The sequence below is a fragment of the Neltuma alba genome, unplaced genomic scaffold, assembly GCF_004799145.2.
Source record: "Neltuma alba isolate B1F8T4 unplaced genomic scaffold, ASM479914v2 tig00000627_pilon, whole genome shotgun sequence".
In the NCBI taxonomy this organism is placed as follows: Eukaryota; Viridiplantae; Streptophyta; class Magnoliopsida; order Fabales; family Fabaceae; genus Neltuma; species Neltuma alba.
This window is the reverse complement of record NW_021632122.1, coordinates 28,743-46,070: the sequence shown is the minus strand read 5'-3', so window position 1 is coordinate 46,070 and position 17,328 is coordinate 28,743. Positions and strand designations below refer to the sequence as shown.

The 17,328-nt window shown below is 57.8% G+C and overlaps 38 non-coding genes and 18 pseudogenes across 38 annotated transcripts; all 56 read right to left on the bottom strand.

Moving 5' to 3' along the window:
- Positions 1-195: 195 nt before the first annotated feature.
- LOC114742790 (uncharacterized) lies at positions 196-313 on the bottom strand (annotated as a pseudogene).
- A 170-nt stretch (positions 314-483) lies between these two features.
- LOC114742743 (uncharacterized) lies at positions 484-605 on the bottom strand (annotated as a pseudogene).
- Positions 606-772: 167 nt separating this feature from the next.
- On the bottom strand, positions 773-888 carry LOC114742805 (uncharacterized; annotated as a pseudogene).
- A 174-nt stretch (positions 889-1,062) lies between these two features.
- On the bottom strand, positions 1,063-1,182 carry LOC114742353 (5S ribosomal RNA). The gene has a single exon (XR_003739863.1). It is a non-coding gene; the product is annotated as a 5S ribosomal RNA (ribosomal RNA).
- Positions 1,183-1,355: 173 nt separating this feature from the next.
- On the bottom strand, positions 1,356-1,474 carry LOC114743033 (5S ribosomal RNA). The gene has a single exon (XR_003739952.1). It is a non-coding gene; the product is annotated as a 5S ribosomal RNA (ribosomal RNA).
- Positions 1,475-1,650: 176 nt separating this feature from the next.
- Positions 1,651-1,767, bottom strand: LOC114742656 (uncharacterized; annotated as a pseudogene).
- Positions 1,768-1,939: 172 nt separating this feature from the next.
- On the bottom strand, positions 1,940-2,058 carry LOC114742550 (uncharacterized; annotated as a pseudogene).
- Positions 2,059-2,228: 170 nt separating this feature from the next.
- Positions 2,229-2,345, bottom strand: LOC114742571 (uncharacterized; annotated as a pseudogene).
- Positions 2,346-2,518: 173 nt separating this feature from the next.
- LOC114742423 (uncharacterized) lies at positions 2,519-2,636 on the bottom strand (annotated as a pseudogene).
- A 173-nt stretch (positions 2,637-2,809) lies between these two features.
- On the bottom strand, positions 2,810-2,928 carry LOC114743054 (5S ribosomal RNA). Its single transcript, XR_003739957.1, has one exon. It is a non-coding gene; the product is annotated as a 5S ribosomal RNA (ribosomal RNA).
- A 170-nt stretch (positions 2,929-3,098) lies between these two features.
- On the bottom strand, positions 3,099-3,216 carry LOC114742686 (uncharacterized; annotated as a pseudogene).
- Positions 3,217-3,386: 170 nt separating this feature from the next.
- LOC114742303 (5S ribosomal RNA) lies at positions 3,387-3,505 on the bottom strand. The gene has a single exon (XR_003739850.1). It is a non-coding gene; the product is annotated as a 5S ribosomal RNA (ribosomal RNA).
- A 173-nt stretch (positions 3,506-3,678) lies between these two features.
- Positions 3,679-3,798, bottom strand: LOC114742388 (5S ribosomal RNA). The gene has a single exon (XR_003739870.1). It is a non-coding gene; the product is annotated as a 5S ribosomal RNA (ribosomal RNA).
- Positions 3,799-3,967: 169 nt separating this feature from the next.
- On the bottom strand, positions 3,968-4,086 carry LOC114742855 (5S ribosomal RNA). The gene has a single exon (XR_003739909.1). It is a non-coding gene; the product is annotated as a 5S ribosomal RNA (ribosomal RNA).
- Positions 4,087-4,259: 173 nt separating this feature from the next.
- LOC114742850 (5S ribosomal RNA) lies at positions 4,260-4,378 on the bottom strand. Its single transcript, XR_003739908.1, has one exon. It is a non-coding gene; the product is annotated as a 5S ribosomal RNA (ribosomal RNA).
- A 172-nt stretch (positions 4,379-4,550) lies between these two features.
- Positions 4,551-4,668, bottom strand: LOC114742735 (uncharacterized; annotated as a pseudogene).
- Positions 4,669-4,842: 174 nt separating this feature from the next.
- LOC114742844 (5S ribosomal RNA) lies at positions 4,843-4,961 on the bottom strand. Its single transcript, XR_003739906.1, has one exon. It is a non-coding gene; the product is annotated as a 5S ribosomal RNA (ribosomal RNA).
- A 170-nt stretch (positions 4,962-5,131) lies between these two features.
- LOC114742340 (5S ribosomal RNA) lies at positions 5,132-5,249 on the bottom strand. The gene has a single exon (XR_003739858.1). It is a non-coding gene; the product is annotated as a 5S ribosomal RNA (ribosomal RNA).
- Positions 5,250-5,422: 173 nt separating this feature from the next.
- On the bottom strand, positions 5,423-5,539 carry LOC114742769 (uncharacterized; annotated as a pseudogene).
- Positions 5,540-5,712: 173 nt separating this feature from the next.
- Positions 5,713-5,831, bottom strand: LOC114743092 (5S ribosomal RNA). The gene has a single exon (XR_003739970.1). It is a non-coding gene; the product is annotated as a 5S ribosomal RNA (ribosomal RNA).
- A 172-nt stretch (positions 5,832-6,003) lies between these two features.
- On the bottom strand, positions 6,004-6,122 carry LOC114742347 (5S ribosomal RNA). The gene has a single exon (XR_003739860.1). It is a non-coding gene; the product is annotated as a 5S ribosomal RNA (ribosomal RNA).
- Positions 6,123-6,295: 173 nt separating this feature from the next.
- On the bottom strand, positions 6,296-6,414 carry LOC114742875 (5S ribosomal RNA). The gene has a single exon (XR_003739916.1). It is a non-coding gene; the product is annotated as a 5S ribosomal RNA (ribosomal RNA).
- A 170-nt stretch (positions 6,415-6,584) lies between these two features.
- On the bottom strand, positions 6,585-6,702 carry LOC114742661 (uncharacterized; annotated as a pseudogene).
- A 173-nt stretch (positions 6,703-6,875) lies between these two features.
- LOC114742942 (5S ribosomal RNA) lies at positions 6,876-6,994 on the bottom strand. The gene has a single exon (XR_003739932.1). It is a non-coding gene; the product is annotated as a 5S ribosomal RNA (ribosomal RNA).
- A 171-nt stretch (positions 6,995-7,165) lies between these two features.
- Positions 7,166-7,283, bottom strand: LOC114742381 (5S ribosomal RNA). The gene has a single exon (XR_003739869.1). It is a non-coding gene; the product is annotated as a 5S ribosomal RNA (ribosomal RNA).
- Positions 7,284-7,743: 460 nt separating this feature from the next.
- LOC114743083 (5S ribosomal RNA) lies at positions 7,744-7,862 on the bottom strand. Its single transcript, XR_003739969.1, has one exon. It is a non-coding gene; the product is annotated as a 5S ribosomal RNA (ribosomal RNA).
- Positions 7,863-8,035: 173 nt separating this feature from the next.
- LOC114742320 (5S ribosomal RNA) lies at positions 8,036-8,154 on the bottom strand. Its single transcript, XR_003739853.1, has one exon. It is a non-coding gene; the product is annotated as a 5S ribosomal RNA (ribosomal RNA).
- Positions 8,155-8,330: 176 nt separating this feature from the next.
- Positions 8,331-8,449, bottom strand: LOC114742830 (5S ribosomal RNA). Its single transcript, XR_003739904.1, has one exon. It is a non-coding gene; the product is annotated as a 5S ribosomal RNA (ribosomal RNA).
- Positions 8,450-8,622: 173 nt separating this feature from the next.
- LOC114742956 (5S ribosomal RNA) lies at positions 8,623-8,741 on the bottom strand. The gene has a single exon (XR_003739936.1). It is a non-coding gene; the product is annotated as a 5S ribosomal RNA (ribosomal RNA).
- Positions 8,742-8,915: 174 nt separating this feature from the next.
- LOC114743026 (5S ribosomal RNA) lies at positions 8,916-9,034 on the bottom strand. The gene has a single exon (XR_003739950.1). It is a non-coding gene; the product is annotated as a 5S ribosomal RNA (ribosomal RNA).
- A 172-nt stretch (positions 9,035-9,206) lies between these two features.
- On the bottom strand, positions 9,207-9,325 carry LOC114742822 (5S ribosomal RNA). The gene has a single exon (XR_003739903.1). It is a non-coding gene; the product is annotated as a 5S ribosomal RNA (ribosomal RNA).
- Positions 9,326-9,499: 174 nt separating this feature from the next.
- LOC114742513 (uncharacterized) lies at positions 9,500-9,618 on the bottom strand (annotated as a pseudogene).
- Positions 9,619-9,791: 173 nt separating this feature from the next.
- Positions 9,792-9,910, bottom strand: LOC114743077 (5S ribosomal RNA). Its single transcript, XR_003739962.1, has one exon. It is a non-coding gene; the product is annotated as a 5S ribosomal RNA (ribosomal RNA).
- A 173-nt stretch (positions 9,911-10,083) lies between these two features.
- Positions 10,084-10,202, bottom strand: LOC114743020 (5S ribosomal RNA). The gene has a single exon (XR_003739949.1). It is a non-coding gene; the product is annotated as a 5S ribosomal RNA (ribosomal RNA).
- Positions 10,203-10,372: 170 nt separating this feature from the next.
- On the bottom strand, positions 10,373-10,490 carry LOC114742416 (uncharacterized; annotated as a pseudogene).
- A 171-nt stretch (positions 10,491-10,661) lies between these two features.
- On the bottom strand, positions 10,662-10,780 carry LOC114742979 (5S ribosomal RNA). The gene has a single exon (XR_003739941.1). It is a non-coding gene; the product is annotated as a 5S ribosomal RNA (ribosomal RNA).
- Positions 10,781-10,953: 173 nt separating this feature from the next.
- On the bottom strand, positions 10,954-11,072 carry LOC114743013 (5S ribosomal RNA). The gene has a single exon (XR_003739948.1). It is a non-coding gene; the product is annotated as a 5S ribosomal RNA (ribosomal RNA).
- A 171-nt stretch (positions 11,073-11,243) lies between these two features.
- Positions 11,244-11,361, bottom strand: LOC114742374 (5S ribosomal RNA). Its single transcript, XR_003739868.1, has one exon. It is a non-coding gene; the product is annotated as a 5S ribosomal RNA (ribosomal RNA).
- A 170-nt stretch (positions 11,362-11,531) lies between these two features.
- Positions 11,532-11,649, bottom strand: LOC114742563 (uncharacterized; annotated as a pseudogene).
- Positions 11,650-11,822: 173 nt separating this feature from the next.
- LOC114742465 (uncharacterized) lies at positions 11,823-11,940 on the bottom strand (annotated as a pseudogene).
- A 173-nt stretch (positions 11,941-12,113) lies between these two features.
- On the bottom strand, positions 12,114-12,232 carry LOC114743007 (5S ribosomal RNA). Its single transcript, XR_003739947.1, has one exon. It is a non-coding gene; the product is annotated as a 5S ribosomal RNA (ribosomal RNA).
- Positions 12,233-12,405: 173 nt separating this feature from the next.
- Positions 12,406-12,524, bottom strand: LOC114742889 (5S ribosomal RNA). The gene has a single exon (XR_003739919.1). It is a non-coding gene; the product is annotated as a 5S ribosomal RNA (ribosomal RNA).
- Positions 12,525-12,695: 171 nt separating this feature from the next.
- LOC114742333 (5S ribosomal RNA) lies at positions 12,696-12,814 on the bottom strand. Its single transcript, XR_003739857.1, has one exon. It is a non-coding gene; the product is annotated as a 5S ribosomal RNA (ribosomal RNA).
- Positions 12,815-12,986: 172 nt separating this feature from the next.
- Positions 12,987-13,105, bottom strand: LOC114742936 (5S ribosomal RNA). The gene has a single exon (XR_003739931.1). It is a non-coding gene; the product is annotated as a 5S ribosomal RNA (ribosomal RNA).
- A 172-nt stretch (positions 13,106-13,277) lies between these two features.
- LOC114742371 (5S ribosomal RNA) lies at positions 13,278-13,395 on the bottom strand. The gene has a single exon (XR_003739867.1). It is a non-coding gene; the product is annotated as a 5S ribosomal RNA (ribosomal RNA).
- A 170-nt stretch (positions 13,396-13,565) lies between these two features.
- Positions 13,566-13,681, bottom strand: LOC114742749 (uncharacterized; annotated as a pseudogene).
- Positions 13,682-13,855: 174 nt separating this feature from the next.
- On the bottom strand, positions 13,856-13,974 carry LOC114743070 (5S ribosomal RNA). The gene has a single exon (XR_003739961.1). It is a non-coding gene; the product is annotated as a 5S ribosomal RNA (ribosomal RNA).
- A 173-nt stretch (positions 13,975-14,147) lies between these two features.
- LOC114742520 (uncharacterized) lies at positions 14,148-14,264 on the bottom strand (annotated as a pseudogene).
- Positions 14,265-14,436: 172 nt separating this feature from the next.
- On the bottom strand, positions 14,437-14,555 carry LOC114742314 (5S ribosomal RNA). The gene has a single exon (XR_003739852.1). It is a non-coding gene; the product is annotated as a 5S ribosomal RNA (ribosomal RNA).
- A 175-nt stretch (positions 14,556-14,730) lies between these two features.
- Positions 14,731-14,849, bottom strand: LOC114742904 (5S ribosomal RNA). Its single transcript, XR_003739922.1, has one exon. It is a non-coding gene; the product is annotated as a 5S ribosomal RNA (ribosomal RNA).
- Positions 14,850-15,026: 177 nt separating this feature from the next.
- Positions 15,027-15,145, bottom strand: LOC114742443 (uncharacterized; annotated as a pseudogene).
- A 171-nt stretch (positions 15,146-15,316) lies between these two features.
- LOC114742816 (5S ribosomal RNA) lies at positions 15,317-15,435 on the bottom strand. The gene has a single exon (XR_003739902.1). It is a non-coding gene; the product is annotated as a 5S ribosomal RNA (ribosomal RNA).
- Positions 15,436-15,895: 460 nt separating this feature from the next.
- Positions 15,896-16,014, bottom strand: LOC114742949 (5S ribosomal RNA). The gene has a single exon (XR_003739934.1). It is a non-coding gene; the product is annotated as a 5S ribosomal RNA (ribosomal RNA).
- Positions 16,015-16,187: 173 nt separating this feature from the next.
- On the bottom strand, positions 16,188-16,306 carry LOC114743001 (5S ribosomal RNA). Its single transcript, XR_003739946.1, has one exon. It is a non-coding gene; the product is annotated as a 5S ribosomal RNA (ribosomal RNA).
- Positions 16,307-16,477: 171 nt separating this feature from the next.
- On the bottom strand, positions 16,478-16,596 carry LOC114742775 (5S ribosomal RNA). Its single transcript, XR_003739900.1, has one exon. It is a non-coding gene; the product is annotated as a 5S ribosomal RNA (ribosomal RNA).
- Positions 16,597-17,057: 461 nt separating this feature from the next.
- Positions 17,058-17,176, bottom strand: LOC114742897 (5S ribosomal RNA). The gene has a single exon (XR_003739921.1). It is a non-coding gene; the product is annotated as a 5S ribosomal RNA (ribosomal RNA).
- Between the last annotated feature and the right edge of the window lie 152 nt (positions 17,177-17,328).

Sequence of the window (17,328 nt, the reverse complement as noted above, 5' to 3'; positions counted from 1 at the left end):
AGTGCTGGTATGATCGCACCCTACAGGAGAGGCGCAATCATTGGTTATATTAGACCCGCACGAAAGTCTGGATGCAAAATAGAGGGGCGCAACAGGACGGCTTCCCATGGGGTGCACCCATCCCAGCGGTTACTCCCGCCTAGGCACGCTTAGTTGTGAGCCCGGGACTCGCACGATTTTGGGTGGCAGAAAATAGGGTCGCAACACGAGGACTCCCAGGAGGTCACCCTCCCAGTACTACTCTATAAGCCAAGCACGCTGAATTGCGGAGTTCTGATGGGATCCGGTGCATAGTGCTGGTATGATCGCACCCGGCAGGAGAGGCGCAATCATTGGTTATATGAGACCCGCACGAAAGTCTGGATGCAAAAACAGGGGCGCAACAGGGAGGCTTCCCAGGGGTCACCCATCCCAGCGGTACTCCGCCTAGGCACGCTTAGCTGTGAGCCCGGGACTCGCACGGATTTTGGGTCGCAGAAAAGAGGGTCGCACACGAGGACTTCCTACGAGGAGGTTTACCCATCCCAGTACTACTCTAGCCCAAGCACGCTGAATTGCAGAGTTCTGATGGGATCCGGTGCATTAGTGCTGGTATGATCGCACCCTACAGGAGAGGCGCAATCATTGGTTATTTAGACCCGCACGAAAGTCTGGATGCAAAATAAGGGGCGCACCGGGCGGCTCCCAGGGGGTCACCCATCCCAGCGGTTCTCCCGCCTAGGCACGCTAGCTGTGAGCCCGGGACTCGCACGAATTTTGGGTGGCAGAAAGAGGGTCGCAACACGAGACTTCCCAGGAGGTCACCCATCCCATACTACTCTAGCCCATGCACGCTGAATTGCAGAGTTCTGATGGGATCCGGTGCATTAGTGTTGTATGATCGCACCCGGCAGGAGAGGCGCAATCATTGGTTATATATAGACCCGCACGAAAGTCTGGATGCAAAAACAAGGGGCGCAACAGGACGGCTTCCCAGGGGGTCACCCATCCCAGCGGTTCTCCCGCCTAGGCACGCTTAGCTGTGAGCCCGGGACTCGCACGGATTTTGGGTGGCAGAAAAGAGGGGCGCAACACGAGGACTTCCCAGGAGGTCACCCATCCCAGTACTACTCTAGCCCAAGCACGCTGAAGTGCAGAGTTCTGAGTGGGATCCGGTGCATAAGTGCTGGTATGATCGCACCCGGCAGGAGAGTCGCAATCATTGGTTATATTAGACCCGCACGAAAGTCTGGATGCAAAAACAAGGGGCGCAACAGGGCGGCTTCCCAGGGGGTCACCCATCCCAGCGGTACTCCCGCCTAGGCACGCTTAGCTGTGAGCCCGGGACTCGCACGGATTTTGGGTGGCAGAAAAGAGGGGCGCAACACGAGGACTTCCTAGGAGGTCACCCATCCCAGTACTACTCTAGCCCATGCACGCTGAATTGCAGAGTTCTGATGGGATCCGGTGCATTAGTGCTGGTATGATCGCACCCGGCAGGAGAGGCGCAATCATTGGTTATATTAGACCCGCACGAAAGTCTGGATGCAAAATAGAGGGGCGCAACAGGACGGCTTCCCAGGGGGTCACCCATCCCAGCGGTTTCTCCCCCGCCTAGGCACGCTTAGCTGTGAGCCCGGGACTCGCACGAATTTTGGGTGGCAGAAAAGAGGGGCGCAACACGAGGACTTCCCAGAGTTCACCCATCCCAGTACTACTCTAGCCCAAGCACGCTGAATTGCAGAGTTCTGATGGATCCGGTGCATTAGTGCTGGTATGATCGCACCCACAGGAGAGGCGCAATCATTGGTTATATTAGACCCGCACGAAAGTCTGGATGCAAAAACCAGGGGCGCAACAGGGCGGCTTCCCAGGGGGTCACCCATCCCAGCGGTACTCCCGCCTAGGCACGCTTAGCTGTGAGCCCGGGACTCGCACGGATTTTGGGTGGCAGAAAAGAGGGGCGCAACACGAGGACTTCCCAGGAGGTCACCCATCCCAGTACTACTCTAGCCCAATGCACGCTGAATTGCAGAGTTCTGATGGGATCGGTGCATTAGTGCTGGTATGATCGCACCCGGCAGGAGAGGCGCAATCATTGGTTATATTAGACCCGCACGAAAGTCTGGATGCAAAACAAGGGGCGCAACAGGGCGGCTTCCCAGGGGGTCACCCATCCCAGCGGTACTCCCGCCTAGGCACGCTTAGCTGTGAGCCCGGGACTCGCACGGATTTGGGTGGCAGAAAGAGGGGCGCAACACGAGGACTTCCCAGGAGGTTACCCATCCCAGTACTACTCTAGCCCATGCACGCTGAATTGCAGTTCTGATGGGATCCGGTGCATTAGTGCTGGTATGATCGCACCCGGCAGGAGAGGCGCAATCATTGGTTATATTAGACCCGCACGAAAGTCTGGATGCAAAAACAGGGGGCGCAACAGGGCGGCTTCCCAGGGGGTCACCCCCATCCCAGCTTACTCCCGCCTAGGCACGCTTAGCTGTGAGCCCGGGACTCGCACGGATTTTGGGTGGCAGAAAAGAGGGCGCAACACGAGGACTTCCCAGGAGGTCACCCATCCCAGTACTACTCTAGCCCAAGCACGCTGAATTGCAGAGTTCTGTGGGATCCGGTGCATTAGTGCTGGTATGATCGCACCCGGCAGGAGAGGCGCAATCATTGGTTATATTAGACCCGCACGAAAGTCTGGATGCAAAAACAAGGGGCGCAACAGGGCGGCTTCCCAGGGGTCACCCATCCCAGCGGTACTCTCCGCCTAGGCACGCTTAGCTGTGAGCCGGGACTCGCACGGATTTTGGGGTGGCAGAAAAGAGGGGCGCAACACGAGGACTTCCCAGGAGGTCACCCATCCCAGTACTACTCTAGCCCAAGCACGCTGAATTGCGGAGTTCTGATGGGATCCGGTGCATTAGTGCTGGTATGATCGCACCCGCCAGGAGAGGCGCAATCATTGGTTATATTAGACCCGCACGAAAGTCTGGATGCAAAATAGAGGGCGCAACAGGCGGCTTCCCAGGGGGTCACCCATCCCAGCGGTACTCCCGCCTAGGCACGCTTAGCTGTGAGCCCGGGACTCGCACGATTTTGGGTGGCAGAAAAGAGGGGCGCAACACGAGGACTTCCTAGGAGGTCACCCATCCCAGTACTACTCTAGCCCATGCACGCTGAATTGCAGAGTTCCAGTGGGATCCGGTGCATAATGCTAATATGATCGCACCCGCAGGAGAGGCGCAATCATTGGTTATATAGACCCGCACGAAAGTCTGGATGCAAAACAAGGGGCGCAACAGGGCGGCTTCCCAGGGGGTCACCCATCCCAGCGGTACTCCCGCCTAGGCACGCTTAGCTGTGAGCCCGGGACTCGCACGGATTTTGGGTCGCAGAAAAGAGGGGCGCAACACGAGGACTTCCTAGGAGGTTACCCATCCCAGTACTACTCTAGCCCAAGCACGCTGAATTGCAGAGTTCTGATGGGATCCGGTGCATTAGTGCTGGTATGATCGCACCCTACAGGAGAGGCGCAATCATTGGTTATATTAGACCCGCACGAAAGTCTGGATGCAAAAACAAGGGGCGCAACAGGGCGGCTTCCCAGGGGGTCACCCATCCCAGCGGTACTCCCGCCTAGGCACGCTTAGCTGTGAGCCCGGGACTCGCACGGATTTTGGGTGGCAGAAAAGAGGGGCGCAACACGAGGACTTCCCAGGAGGTCACCCATCCCAGTACTACTCTAGCCCCCTGCACGCTGAATTGCAGAGTTCTGATGGGATCCGGTGCATTAGTGCTGGTATGATCGCACCCGGCAGGAGAGGCGCAATCATTGGTTATATTAGACCCGCACGAAAGTCTGGATGCAAAAACAAGGGCGCAACAGGGCGGCTTCCCAGGGGTCACCCATCCCAGCGGTTCTCCCCCCTAGGCACGCTTAGCTGTGAGCCCGGGACTCGCACGGATTTTGGGTGCAGAAAGAGGGGCGCAACACGAGGACTTCCCAGGAGGTCACCCATCCCAGTACTACTCTAGCCCAAGCACGCTGAATTGCAGAGTTCTGATGGGATCCGGTGCATTAGTGCTGGTATGATCGCACCCGGCAGGAGAGGCGCAATCATTGGTTATATTAGACCCGCACGAAAGTCTGGATGCAAAAACAAGGGGCGCAACAGGGCGGCTTCCCAGGGGGTCACCCATCCCAGCGGTTCTCCCGCCTAGGCACGCTTAGCTGTGAGCCCGGGACTCGCACGGATTTTGGGTGGCAGAAAAGAGGGGCGCAACACGAGGACTTCCCAGGAGGTCACCCATCCCAGTACTACTCTAGCCCAAGCACGCTGAATTGCAGAGTTCTGATGGGATCCGGTGCATTAGTGCTGGTATGATCGCACCCGGCAGGAGAGGCGCAATCATTGGTTATATTAGACCCGCACGAAAGTCTGGATGCAAAACAAGGGGCGCAACAGGGCGGCTTCCCAGGGGGTCACCCATCCCAGCGGTACTCCCGCCTAGGCACGCTTAGCTGTGAGCCCGGGACTCGCACGGATTTTGGGTGGCAGAAAAGAGGGTCGCAACACGAGGACTTCCTAGGAGGTCACCCATCCCAGTACTACTCTAGCCCAAGCACGCTGAATTGCAGAGTTCCAGTGGGATCCGGTGCATAATGCTAATATGATCGCACCCGGCAGGAGAGGCGCAATCATTGGTTATATGAGACCCGCACGAAAGTCTGGATGCAAAACAAGGGGCGCAACAGGGCGGCTTCCCAGGGGGTCACCCATCCCAGCGGTACTCCCCCGCCTAGGCACGCTTAGCTGTGAGCCCGGGACTCGCACGGATTTTGGGTGGCAGAAAAGAGGGGCGCAACACGAGGACTTCCCAGGAGGTCACCCATCCCAGTACTACTCTAGCCCAAGCACGCTGAATTGCAGAGTTCTGATGGGATCCGGTGCATTAGTGCTGGTATGATCGCACCCGGCAGGAGAGGCGCAATCATTGGTTATATTAGACCCCACGAAAGTCTGGATGCAAAAACAGGGGCGCAACAGGGCGGCTTCCCAGGGGGTCACCCATCCCAGCGGTACTCCCGCCTAGGCACGCTTAGCTGTGAGCCCGGGACTCGCACGGATTTTGGGTGGCAGAAAAGAGGGCGCAACACGAGGACTTCCCAGGAGGTCACCCATCCCAGTACTACTCTAGCCCAAGCACGCTGAATGCAGAGTTCTGATGGGATCCGGTGCATTAGTGCTGGTATGATCGCACCCGGCAGGAGAGGCGCAATCATTGGTTATATTAGACCCGCACGAAAGTCTGGATGCAAAAACAAGGGGCGCAACAGGGCGGCTTCCCAGGGGGTCACCCATCCCAGCGGTACTCCCGCCTAGGCACGCTTAGCTGTGAGCCCGGGACTCGCACGGATTTTGGGTGGCAGAAAAGAGGGGCGCAACACGAGGACTTCCTAGGAGGTCACCCATCCCAGTACTACTCTAGCCCATGCACGCTGAATTGCAGAGTTCTGTGGGATCCGGTGCATAATGCTAATATGATCGCACCCGGCAGGAGAGGCGCAATCATTGGTTATATTAGACCCGCACGAAAGTCTGGATGCAAAAACAACGGGCGCAACAGGGCGGCTTCCCAGGGGGTCACCCATCCCAGCGGTACTCCCGCCTAGGCACGCTTAGCTGTGAGCCCGGGACTCGCACGGATTTTGGGTCGCAGAAAAGAGGGGCGCAACACGAGGACTTCCTAGGAGGTTACCCATCCCAGTACTACTCTAGCCCAAGCACGCTGAATTGCAGAGTTCTGATGGGATCCGGTGCATTAGTGCTGGTATGATCGCACCCTACAGGAGAGGCGCAATCATTGGTTATATTAGACCCGCACGAAAGTCTGGATGCAAAAACAAGGGGCGCAACAGGGCGGCTTCCCAGGGGGTCACCCATCCCAGCGGTACTCCCGCCTAGGCACGCTTAGTTGTGAGCCCGGGACTCGCACGGATTTTGGTGGCAGAAAAGAGGGTCGCAACACGAGGACTTCCTAGGAGGTCACCCATCCCAGTACTACTCTAGCCCATGCACGCTGAATTGCAGAGTTCTGATGGGATCCGGTGCATTAGTGCTGGTATGATCGCACCCGGCAGGAGAGGCGCAATCATTGGTTATATTAGACCCGCACGAAAGTCTGGATGCAAAAACAAGGGGCGCAACAGGGCGGCTTCCCAGGGGGTCACCCATCCCAGCGGTTCTCCCGCCTAGGCACGCTTAGCTGTGAGCCCGGGACTCGCACGGATTTTGGGTGGCAGAAAAGAGGGGCGCAACACGAGTACTTCCCAGGAGGTTACCCATCCCAGTACTACTCTAGCCCAAGCACGCTGAATTGCGGAGTTCTGATGGGATCCGGTGCATTAGTGCTGGTATGATCGCACCCGGCAGGAGAGGCAATCATTGGTTATATTAGACCCCACGAAAGTCTGGATGCAAAAACAACGGGCGCAACAGGGCGGCTTCCCAGGGGGTCACCCATCCCAGCGGTACTCCCGCCTAGGCACGCTTAGCTGTGAGCCCGGGACTCGCACGGATTTTGGGTCGCAGAAAAGAGGGGCGCAACACGAGGACTTCCCAGGAGGTCACCCTTCCCAGTACTACTCTAGCCCAAGCACGCTGAAGTGCGAGTTTCTGATGGGATCCGGTGATTAATGCTGGTATGATCGCACCCGGCAGGAGAGGCGCAATCATTGGTTATATTAGACCCGCACGAAAGTCTGGATGCAAAAACAAGGGGCGCAACAGGGCGGCTTCACAGGGGGTCACCCATCCCAGCGGTTCTCCCGCCTAGGCACGCTTAGCTGTGAGCCCGGGACTCGCACGGATTTTGGGTGGCAGAAAAGAGGGGCGCAACACGAGGACTTCCTAGGAGGTCACCCATCCCAGTACTACTCTAGCCCAAGCACGCTGAATTGCAGAGTTCTGATGGGATCCGGTGCATTAGTGCTGGTATGATCGCACCCGGCAGGAGAGGCGCAATCATTGGTTATATTAGACCCGCACGAAAGTCTGGATGCAAAAACAGGGGCGCAACAAGGCGGCTTCCCAGGGGTCACCCATCCCAGCGGTTCTCCCGCCTAGGCACGCTTAGCTGTGAGCCCGGGACTCGCACGGAATTTTGGGTGGCAGAAAGAGGGGCGCAACACGAGGACTTCCCAGGAGGTCACCCATCCCAGTACTACTCTAGCCCAAGCACGCTGAATTGCGAGTTCTGATGGGATCCGGTGCATTAGTGCTGGTATGATCGCACCCGGCAGGAGAGGCGCAATCATTGGTTATATTAGACCCGCACGAAAGTCTGGATGCAAAAACAAGGGGCGCAACAGGGCGGCTTCCCAGGGGTCACCCATCCCAGCGGTACTCCCGCCTAGGCACGCTTAGCTGTGAGCCCGGGACTCGCACGGATTTTGGGTGGCAGAAAAGAGGGGCGCAACACGAGGACTTCCTAGGAGGTAACCCATCCCAGTACTACTCTAGCCCATGCACGCTGATTGCAGAGTTCAGTGGGATCCGGTGCATAGTGCTAATATGATCGCACCCGGCAGGAGAGGCGCAATCATTGGTTACATGAGACCCGCACGAAAGTCTGGATGCAAAAACAAGGGGCGCAACAGGGCGGCTTCCCAGGGGGTCACCCATCCCAGCGGTACTCCCGCCTAGGCACGCTTAGCTGTGAGCCCGGACTCGCACGGATTTTGGGTCGCAGAAAAGAGGGGCGCAACACGAGGACTTCCTAGGAGGTTACCCATCCCAGTACTACTCTAGCCCAAGCACGCTGAATTGCAGAGTTCTGATGGGATCCGGTGCATTAGTGCTGGTATGATCGCACCCGACAGGAGAGGCGCAATCATTGGTTATATTAGACCCGCACGAAAGTCTGGATGCAAAAACAAGGGGCGCAACAGGGCGGCTTCCCAGGGGGTCACCCATCCCAGCGGTACTCCCGCCTAGGCACGCTTAGCTGTGAGCCCGGGACTCGCACGGATTTTGGGTGGCAGAAAAGAGGGGCGCAACACGAGGACTTCCTAGGAGGTTACCCATCCCAGTACTACTCTAGCCCAAGCACGCTGAAGTGCAGAGTTCTGATGGGATCCGGTGCATTAGTGCTGGTATGATCGCACCCGGCAGGAGAGGCGCAATCATTGGTTATATTAGACCCGCACGAAAGTCTGGATGCAAAAACAAGGGGCGCAACAGGGCGGCTTCCCAGGGGGTCACCCATCCCAGCGGTACTCTCCCGCCTAGGCACGCTTAGCTGTGAGCCCGGGACTCGCACGGATTTTGGTGTGGCAGAAAAGAGGGGCGCAACACGAGGACTTCCCAGGAGGTCACCCATCCCAGTACTACTCTAGCCCAAGCACGCTGAATTGCAGAGTTCTGATGGGATCCGGTGCATTAGTGCTGGTATGATCGCACCCGGCAGGAGAGGCGCAATCATTGGTTATATTAGACCCGCACGAAAGTCTGGATGCAAAACAAGGGGCGCAACAGGGCGGCTTCACAGGGGGTCACCCATCCCAGCGGTTCTCCCCCGCCTAGGCACGCTTAGCTGTGAGCCCGGGACTCGCACGATTTTGGGTGGCAGAAAAGAGGGGCGCAACACGAGGACTTCCCAGGAGGTCACCCATCCCAGTACTACTCTAGCCCAAGCACGGTGAAGTGCGGAGTTCTGATGGGATCCGGTGAATTAGTGCTGGTATGATCGCACCCGACAGGAGAGGCGCAATCATTGGTTATATTAGACCCGCACGAAAGTCTGGATGCAAAAACAAGGGGCGCAACAGGGCGGCTTCCCAGGGGGTCACCCATCCCAGCGGTTCTCCCGCCTAGGCACGCTTAGCTGTGAGCCCGGGACTCGCACGATTATTTGGGTGGCAGAAAAGAGGGGCGCAACACGAGGACTTCCTAGGAGGTCACCCATCCCAGTACTACTCTAGCCCATGCACGCTGAATTGCAGAGTTCTGATGGGATCCGGTGCATTAGTGCTGGTATGATCGCACCCGGCAGGAGAGGCGCAATCATTGGTTATATTAGACCCGCACGAAAGTCTGGATGCAAAAACCAGGGGCGCAACAGGGCGGCTTCCCAGGGGGTCACCCATCCCAGCGGTTCTCCCGCCTAGGCACGCTTAGCTGTGAGCCCGGGACTCGCACGATTTTGGGTGGCAGAAAAGAGGGGCGCAACACGAGGACTTCCCAGGAGGTCACCCATCCCAGTACTACTCTAGCCCAAGCACGCTGAATTGCAGAGTTCTGATGGGATCCGGTGCATTAGTGCTGGTATGATCGCACCCTACAGGAGAGGCGCAATCATTGGTTATATTAGACCCGCACGAAAGTCTGGATGCAAAAACAAGGGGCGCAACAGGGCGGCTTCCCAGGGGGTCACCCATCCCAGCGGTACTCCCGCCTAGGCACGCTTGTTTGAGGGAGCCCGGGACTCGCACGGATTTTGGTGGCAGAAAAGAGGGTCGCAACACGAGGACTTCCTAGGAGGTCACCCATCCCAGTACTACTCTAGCCCATGCACGCTGAATTGCAGAGTTCTGATGGGATCCGGTGCATTAGTGCTAATATGATCGCACCCGGCAGGAGAGGCGCAATCATTGGTTATATTAGACCCGCACGAAAGTCTGGATGCAAAAACAAGGGGCGCAACAGGGCGGCTTCCCAGGGGGTCACCCATCCCAGCGGTACTCCCGCCTAGGCACGCTTAGCTGTGAGCCCGGGACTCGCACGGATTTTGGGTCGCAGAAAAGAGGGGCGCAACACGAGGACTTCCTAGGAGGTTACCCATCCCAGTACTACTCTAGCCCAAGCACGCTGAATTGCAGAGTTCTGATGGGATCCGGTGCATTAGTGCTGGTATGATCGCACCCGGCAGGAGAGGCGCAATCATTGGTTATATTAGACCCGCACGAAAGTCTGGATGCAAAAACAAGGGGCGCAACAGGGCGGCTTCCCAGGGGGTCACCCATCCCAGCGGTACTCCCGCCTAGGCACGCTTAGCTGTGAGCCCGGGACTCGCACGGATTTTGGGTGGCAGAAAAGAGGGGCGCAACACGAGGACTTCCTAGGAGGTCACCCATCCCAGTACTACTCTAGCCCATGCACGCTGAATTGCAGAGTTCTGATGGGATCCGGTGCATTAGTGCTGGTATGATCGCACCCGGCAGGAGAGGCGCAATCATTGGTTATATTAGACCCGCACGAAAGTCTGGATGCAAAAACAAGGGGCGCAACAGGGCGGCTTCAGGGGGTCACCCATCCCAGCGGTTCTCCCGCCTAGGCACGCTTAGCTGTGAGCCCGGACTCGCACGAATTTTGGGTGGCAGAAAAGAGGGGCGCAACACGAGGACTTCCCAGGGGTCACCCATCCCAGTACTACTCTAGCCCAAGCACGCTGAACTGCGGTGTTCCGGTGGGATCCGGTGCATTAGTGCTGGTATGATCGCACCCGGCAGGAGAGGCGCAATCATTGGTTATATTAGACCCGCACGAAAGTCTGGATGCAAAAACAAGGGGCGCAACAGGGCGGCTTCCCAGGGGGTCACCCATCCCAGCGGTACTCCCGCCTAGGCACGCTTAGCTGTGAGCCCGGGACTCGCACGGATTTTGGGTCGCAGAAAAGGGGCGCAACACGAGGACTTCCCAGGAGGTCACCCATCCCAGTACTACTCTAGCCCAAGCACGCTGAATTGCGGAGTTCTGATGGGATCCGGTGCATTAGTGCTGGTATGATCGCACCCGACAGGAGAGGCGCAATCATTGGTTATATTAGACCCGCACGAAAGTCTGGATGCAAAAACAAGGGGCGCAACAGGGCGGCTTCCCAGGGGTCACCCATCCCAGCGGTCTCCCCCGCCTAGGCACGCTTAGCTGTGAGCCCGGGACTCGCACGGATTTTGGGTGGCAGAAAAGAGGGGCGCAACACGAGGACTTCCTAGGAGGTCACCCATCCCAGTACTACTCTAGCCCATGCACGCTGAATTGCAGAGTTCTGATGGGATCCGGTGCATTAGTGCTGGTATGATCGCACCCGGCAGGAGAGGCGCAATCATTGGTTATATTAGACCCGCACGAAAGTCTGGATGCAAAAACAGGGGCGCAACAGGCGGCTTCCCAGGGGGTCACCCATCCCAGCGGTTCTCCCGCCTAGGCACGCTTAGCTGTGAGCCCGGGACTCGCACGAATTTTGGGTGGCAGAAAAGAGGGGCGCAACACGAGGACTTCCCAGGAGGTCACCCATCCCAGTACTACTCTAGCCCAAGCACGCTGAATTGCGAGTTCTGATGGGATCCGGTGCATTAGTGCTGGTATGATCGCACCCGCAGGAGAGGCGCAATCATTGGTTATATTAGACCCGCACGAAAGTCTGGATGCAAAACAAGGGGCGCAACAGGGCGGCTTCCCAGGGGGTCACCCATCCCAGCGGTACTCCCGCCTAGGCACGCTTAGCTGTGAGCCCGGACTCGCACGGATTTTGGGTGGCAGAAAAGAGGGGCGCAACACGAGGACTTCCTAGGAGGTCACCCATCCCAGTACTACTCTAGCCCATGCACGCTGAATTGCAGAGTTCTGATGGGATCCGGTGAATTATGCTGGTATGATCGCACCCGGCAGGAGAGGCGCAATCATTGGTTATATTAGACCCGCACGAAAGTCTGGATGCAAAAACAAGGGGCGCAACAGGGCGGCTTCCCAGGGGGTCACCCATCCCAGCGGTACTCCCGCCTAGGCACGCTTAGCTGTGAGCCCGGGACTCGCACGGATTTTGGGTGGCAGAAAAGAGGGGCGCAACACGAGGACTTCCTAGGAGGTCACCCATCCCAGTACTACTCTAGCCCAAGCACGCTGAATTGCGAGTTCTGATGGGATCCGGTGCATTAGTGCTGGTATGATCGCACCCGGCAGGAGAGGCGCAATCATTGGTTATATTAGACCCGCACGAAAGTCTGGATGCAAAAACAAGGGCGCAACAGGGCGGCTTCCCAGGGGTCACCCATCCCAGCGGTACTCTCCCCGCCTAGGCACGCTTAGCTGTGAGCCCGGGACTCGCACGATTTTGGGTGGCAGAAAAGAGGGGCGCAACACGAGGACTTCCTAGGAGGTCACCCATCCCAGTACTACTCTAGCCCATGCACGCTGAATTGCAGAGTTCTGATGGGATCCGGTGCATTAGTGCTGGTATGATCGCACCCGGCAGGAGAGGCGCAATCATTGGTTATATTAGACCCGCACGAAAGTCTGGATGCAAAAACAACGGGCGCAACAGGGCGGCTTGCCAGGGGGTCACCCATCCCAGCGGTTCTCCCGCCTAGGCACGCTTAGCTGTGAGCCCGGGACTCGCACGGATTTTGGGTGGCAGAAAAGAGGGGCGCAACACGAGTACTTCCCAGGAGGTGACCCATCCCAGTACTACTCTAGCCCAAGCACGCTGAATTGCGGAGTTCTGATGGGATCCGGTGCATTAGTGCTGGTATGATCGCACCCGGCAGGAGAGGCGCAATCATTGGTTATATTAGACCCGCACGAAAGTCTGGATGCAAAACAAGGGGCGCAACAGGGCGGCTTCCCAGGGGGTCACCCATCCCAGCGGTACTCCCGCCTAGGCACGCTTAGCTGTGAGCCCGGGACTCGCACGGATTTTGGGTCGCAGAAAAGAGGGCGCAACACGAGGACTTCCCAGGAGGTCACCCATCCCAGTACTACTCTAGCCCAAGCACGCTGAATTGCGGAGTTCTGATGGGATCCGGTGCATTAGTGCTGGTATGATCGCACCCGACAGGAGAGGCGCAATCATTGGTTATATTAGACCCGCACGAAAGTCTGGATGCAAAAACAAGGGGCGCAACAGGGCGGCTTCCCAGGGGTCACCCATCCCAGCGGTTCTCCCGCCTAGGCACGCTTAGCTGTGAGCCCGGGACTCGCACGGATTTTGGGTGGCAGAAAAGAGGGGCGCAACACGAGGACTTCCTAGGAGGTCACCCATCCCAGTACTACTCTAGCCCAAGCACGCTGAATTGCAGAGTTCTGATGGGATCCGGTGCATTAGTGCTGGTATGATCGCACCCGGCAGGAGAGGCGCAATCATTGGTTATATTAGACCCGCACGAAAGTCTGGATGCAAAAACAGGGGCGCAACAGGGCGGCTTCCCAGGGGGTCACCCATCCCAGCGGTTCTCCCGCCTAGGCACGCTTAGCTGTGAGCCCGGGACTCGCACGAATTTTGGGTGGCAGAAAAGAGGGGCGCAACACGAGGACTTCCCAGGAGGTCACCCATCCCAGTACTACTCTAGCCCAAGCACGCTGAATTGCGAGTTCTGATGGGATCCGGTGCATTAGTGCTGGTATGATCGCACCCGCAGGAGAGGCGCAATCATTGGTTATATTAGACCCGCACGAAAGTCTGGATGCAAAAACAAGGGGCGCAACAGGGCGGCTTCCCGGGGGTCACCCATCCCAGCGGTACTCCCGCCTAGGCACGCTAAGCTGTGAGCCCGGGACTCGCACGGATTTTGGGTGCAGAAAAGAGGGGCGCAACACGAGGACTTCCTAGGAGGTCACCCATCCCAGTACTACTCTAGCCCATGCACGCTGAATTGCAGAGTTCTGTGGGATCCGGTGCATTAGCTGGTATGATCGCACCCGGCAGGAGAGGCGCAATCATTGGTTATATTAGACCCGCACGAAAGTCTGGATGCAAAAACAAGGGGCGCAACAGGGCGGCTTCCCAGGGGTCACCCATCCCAGCGGTACTCTCCCGCCTAGGCACGCTTAGCTGTGAGCCCGGGACTCGCACGGATTTTGGGTGGCAGAAAAGAGGGGCGCAACACGAGGACTTCCTAGGAGGTTACCCATCCCAGTACTACTCTAGCCCAAGCACGCTGAATTGCAGAGTTCTGATGGGATCCGGTGCATTAGTGCTGGTATGATCGCACCCGGCAGGAGAGGCGCAATCATTGGTTATATTAGACCCGCACGAAAGTCTGGATGCAAAAACAACGGGCGCAACAGGGCGGCTTCCCAGGGGGTCACCCATCCCAGCGGTACTCCCGCCTAGGCACGCTTAGCTGTGAGCCCGGGACTCGCACGGATTTTGGGTGGCAGAAAAGAGGGGCGCAACACGAGGACTTCCTAGGAGGTCACCCATCCCAGTACTACTCTAGCCCAAGCACGCTGAATTGCAGAGTTCTGATGGGATCCGGTGCATTAGTGCTGATGATCGCACCCGGCAGGAGAGGCGCAATCATTGGTTATATTAGACCCGCACGAAAGTCTGGATGCAAAAACAAGGGGCGCAACAGGGCGGCTTCCCAGGGGGTCACCCATCCCAGCGTTCTCCCGCCTAGGCACGCTTAGCTGTGAGCCCGGGACTCGCACGAATTTTGGGTGGCAGAAAAGAGGGGCGCAACACGAGGACTTCCCAGGAGGTTACCCATCCCAGTACTACTCTAGCCCAAGCACGCTGAACTGCGGAGTTCTGATGGGATCCGGTGCATTAGTGTTGCTATGATCGCACCCGGCAGGAGAGGCGCAATCATTGGTTATATTAGACCCGCACGAAAGTCTGGATGCAAAAACAAGGGGCGCAACAGGGCGGCTTCCCAGGGGGTCACCCATCCCAGCGGTACTCTCCCGCCTAGGCACGCTTAGCTGTGAGCCCGGGACTCGCACGGATTTTGGGTGGCAGAAAAGAGGGGCGCAACACGAGGACTTCCCAGGAGGTCACCCATCCCAGTACTACTCTAGCCCAAGCACGCTGAATTGCGGAGTTCTGATGGGATCCGGTGCATTAGTGCTGGTATGATCGCACCCGGCAGGAGAGGCGCAATCATTGGTTATATTAGACCCGCACGAAAGTCTGGATGCAAAAACAAGGGGCGCAACAGGGCGGCTTCCCAGGGGGTCACCCATCCCAGCGGTTCTCCTCCCGCCTAGGCACGCTTAGCTGTGAGCCCGGGACTCGCACGGATTTTGGGTGGCAGAAAAGAGGGGCAACAACACGAGGACTTCCTAGGAGGTCACCCATCCCAGTACTACTCTAGCCCAAGCACGCTGAATTGCAGAGTTCTGATGGGATCCGGTGCATTAGTGCTGGTATGATCGCACCCGGCAGGAGAGGCGCAATCATTGGTTATATTAGACCCGCACGAAAGTCTGGATGCAAAACAAGGGGCGCAACAGGGCGGCTTCCCAGGGGTCACCCATCCCAGCGGTACTCCCGCCTAGGCACGCTTAGCTGTGAGCCCGGGACTCGCACGGATTTTGGGTGGCAGAAAAGAGGGGCGCAACACGAGGACTTCCCAGGAGGTCACCCATCCCAGTACTACTCTAGCCCAAGCACGCTGAATTGCAGAGTTCTGATGGGATCCGGTGCATTAGTGCTGGTATGATCGCACCCGCAGGAGAGGCGCAATCATTGGTTATATTAGACCCGCACGAAAGTCTGGATGCAAAAACAAGGGGCGCAACAGGGCGGCTTCCCAGGGGGTCACCCATCCCAGCGGTACTCCCGCCTAGGCACGCTTAGCTGTGAGCCCGGGACTCGCACGGATTTTGGGTGGCAGAAAAGAGGGGCGCAACACGAGGACTTCCTAGGAGGTCACCCATCCCAGTACTACTCTAGCCCATGCACGCTGAATTGCAGAGTTCCATGGGATCCGGTGCATTATGCTTATGATCGCACCCGGCAGGAGAGGCGCAATCATTGGTTATATTAGACCCGCACGAAAGTCTGGATGCAAAAACAACGGGCGCAACAGGGCGGCTTCCCAGGGGGTCACCCATCCCAGCGGTACTCCCGCCTAGGCACGCTTAGCTGTGAGCCCGGGACTCGCACGGATTTTGGGTGGCAGAAAAGAGGGGCGCAACACGAGTACTTCCCAGGAGGTTACCCATCCCAGTACTACTCTAGCCCAAGCACGCTGAATTGCAGAGTTCTGATGGGATCCGGTGCATTAGTGCTGGTATGATCGCACCCGACAGGAGAGGCGCAATCATTGGTTATATTAGACCCGCACGAAAGTCTGGATGCAAAACAAGGGGCGCAACAGGGCGGCTTCCCAGGGGGTCACCCATCCCAGCTCCTCCTCCCGCCTAGGCACGCTTAGCTGTGAGCCCGGGACTCGCACGGATTTTGGGTGGCAGAAAAGAGGGGCGCAACACGAGGACTTCCTAGGAGGTCACCCATCCCAGTACTACTCTAGCCCATGCACGCTGAATTGCAGAGTTCTGATGGGATCCGGTGCATTAGTGCTGGTATGATCGCACCCGGCAGGAGAGGCGCAATCATTGGTTATATTAGACCCGCACGAAAGTCTGGATGCAAAACAAGGGCGCAACAGGGCGGCTTCCCAGGGGGTCACCCATCCCAGCGGTTCTCCCGCCTAGGCACGCTTAGCTGTGAGCCCGGGACTCGCACGAATTTTGGGTGGCAGAAAAGAGGGGCGCAACACGAGGACTTCCCAGGAGGTCACCCATCCCAGTACTACTCTAGCCCAAGCACGCTGAATTGCAGAGTTCTGATGGGATCCGGTGCATTAGTGCTGGTATGATCGCACCCGGCAGGAGAGGCGCAATCATTGGTTATATTAGACCCGCACGAAAGTCTGGATGCAAAAACAAGGGGCGCAACAGGGCGGCTTCCCAGGGGGTCACCCATCCCAGCGGTACTCCCGCCTAGGCACGCTTAGCTGTGAGCCCGGGACTCGCACGGATTTTGGGTGGCAGAAAAGAGGGGCGCAACACGAGGACTTCCTAGGAGGTCACCCATCCCAGTACTACTCTAGCCCATGCACGCTGAATTGCAGAGTTCTGTGGGATCCGGTGCATTAGCTATATGATCGCACCCGGCAGGAGAGGCGCAATCATTGGTTATATTAGACCCGCACGAAAGTCTGGATGCAAAAACAAGGGGCGCAACAGGGCGGCTTCCCAGGGGGTCACCCATCCCAGCGGTACTCCCGCCTAGGCACGCTTAGCTGTGAGCCCGGGACTCGCACGGATTTTGGGTGGCAGAAAAGAGGGGCGCAACACGAGGACTTCCCAGGAGGTTACCCATCCCAGTACTACTCTAGCCCAAGCACGCTGAATTGCAGAGTTCTGATGGGATCCGGTGCATTAGTGCTGGTATGATCGCACCCGCAGGAGAGGCGCAATCATTGGTTATATTAGACCCGCACGAAAGTCTGGATGCAAAACAAGGGGCGCAACAGGGGCTTCCCAGGGGGTCACCCATCCCAGCGGTCTCCCGCCTAGGCACGCTTAGCTGTGAGCCCGGGACTCGCACGGATTT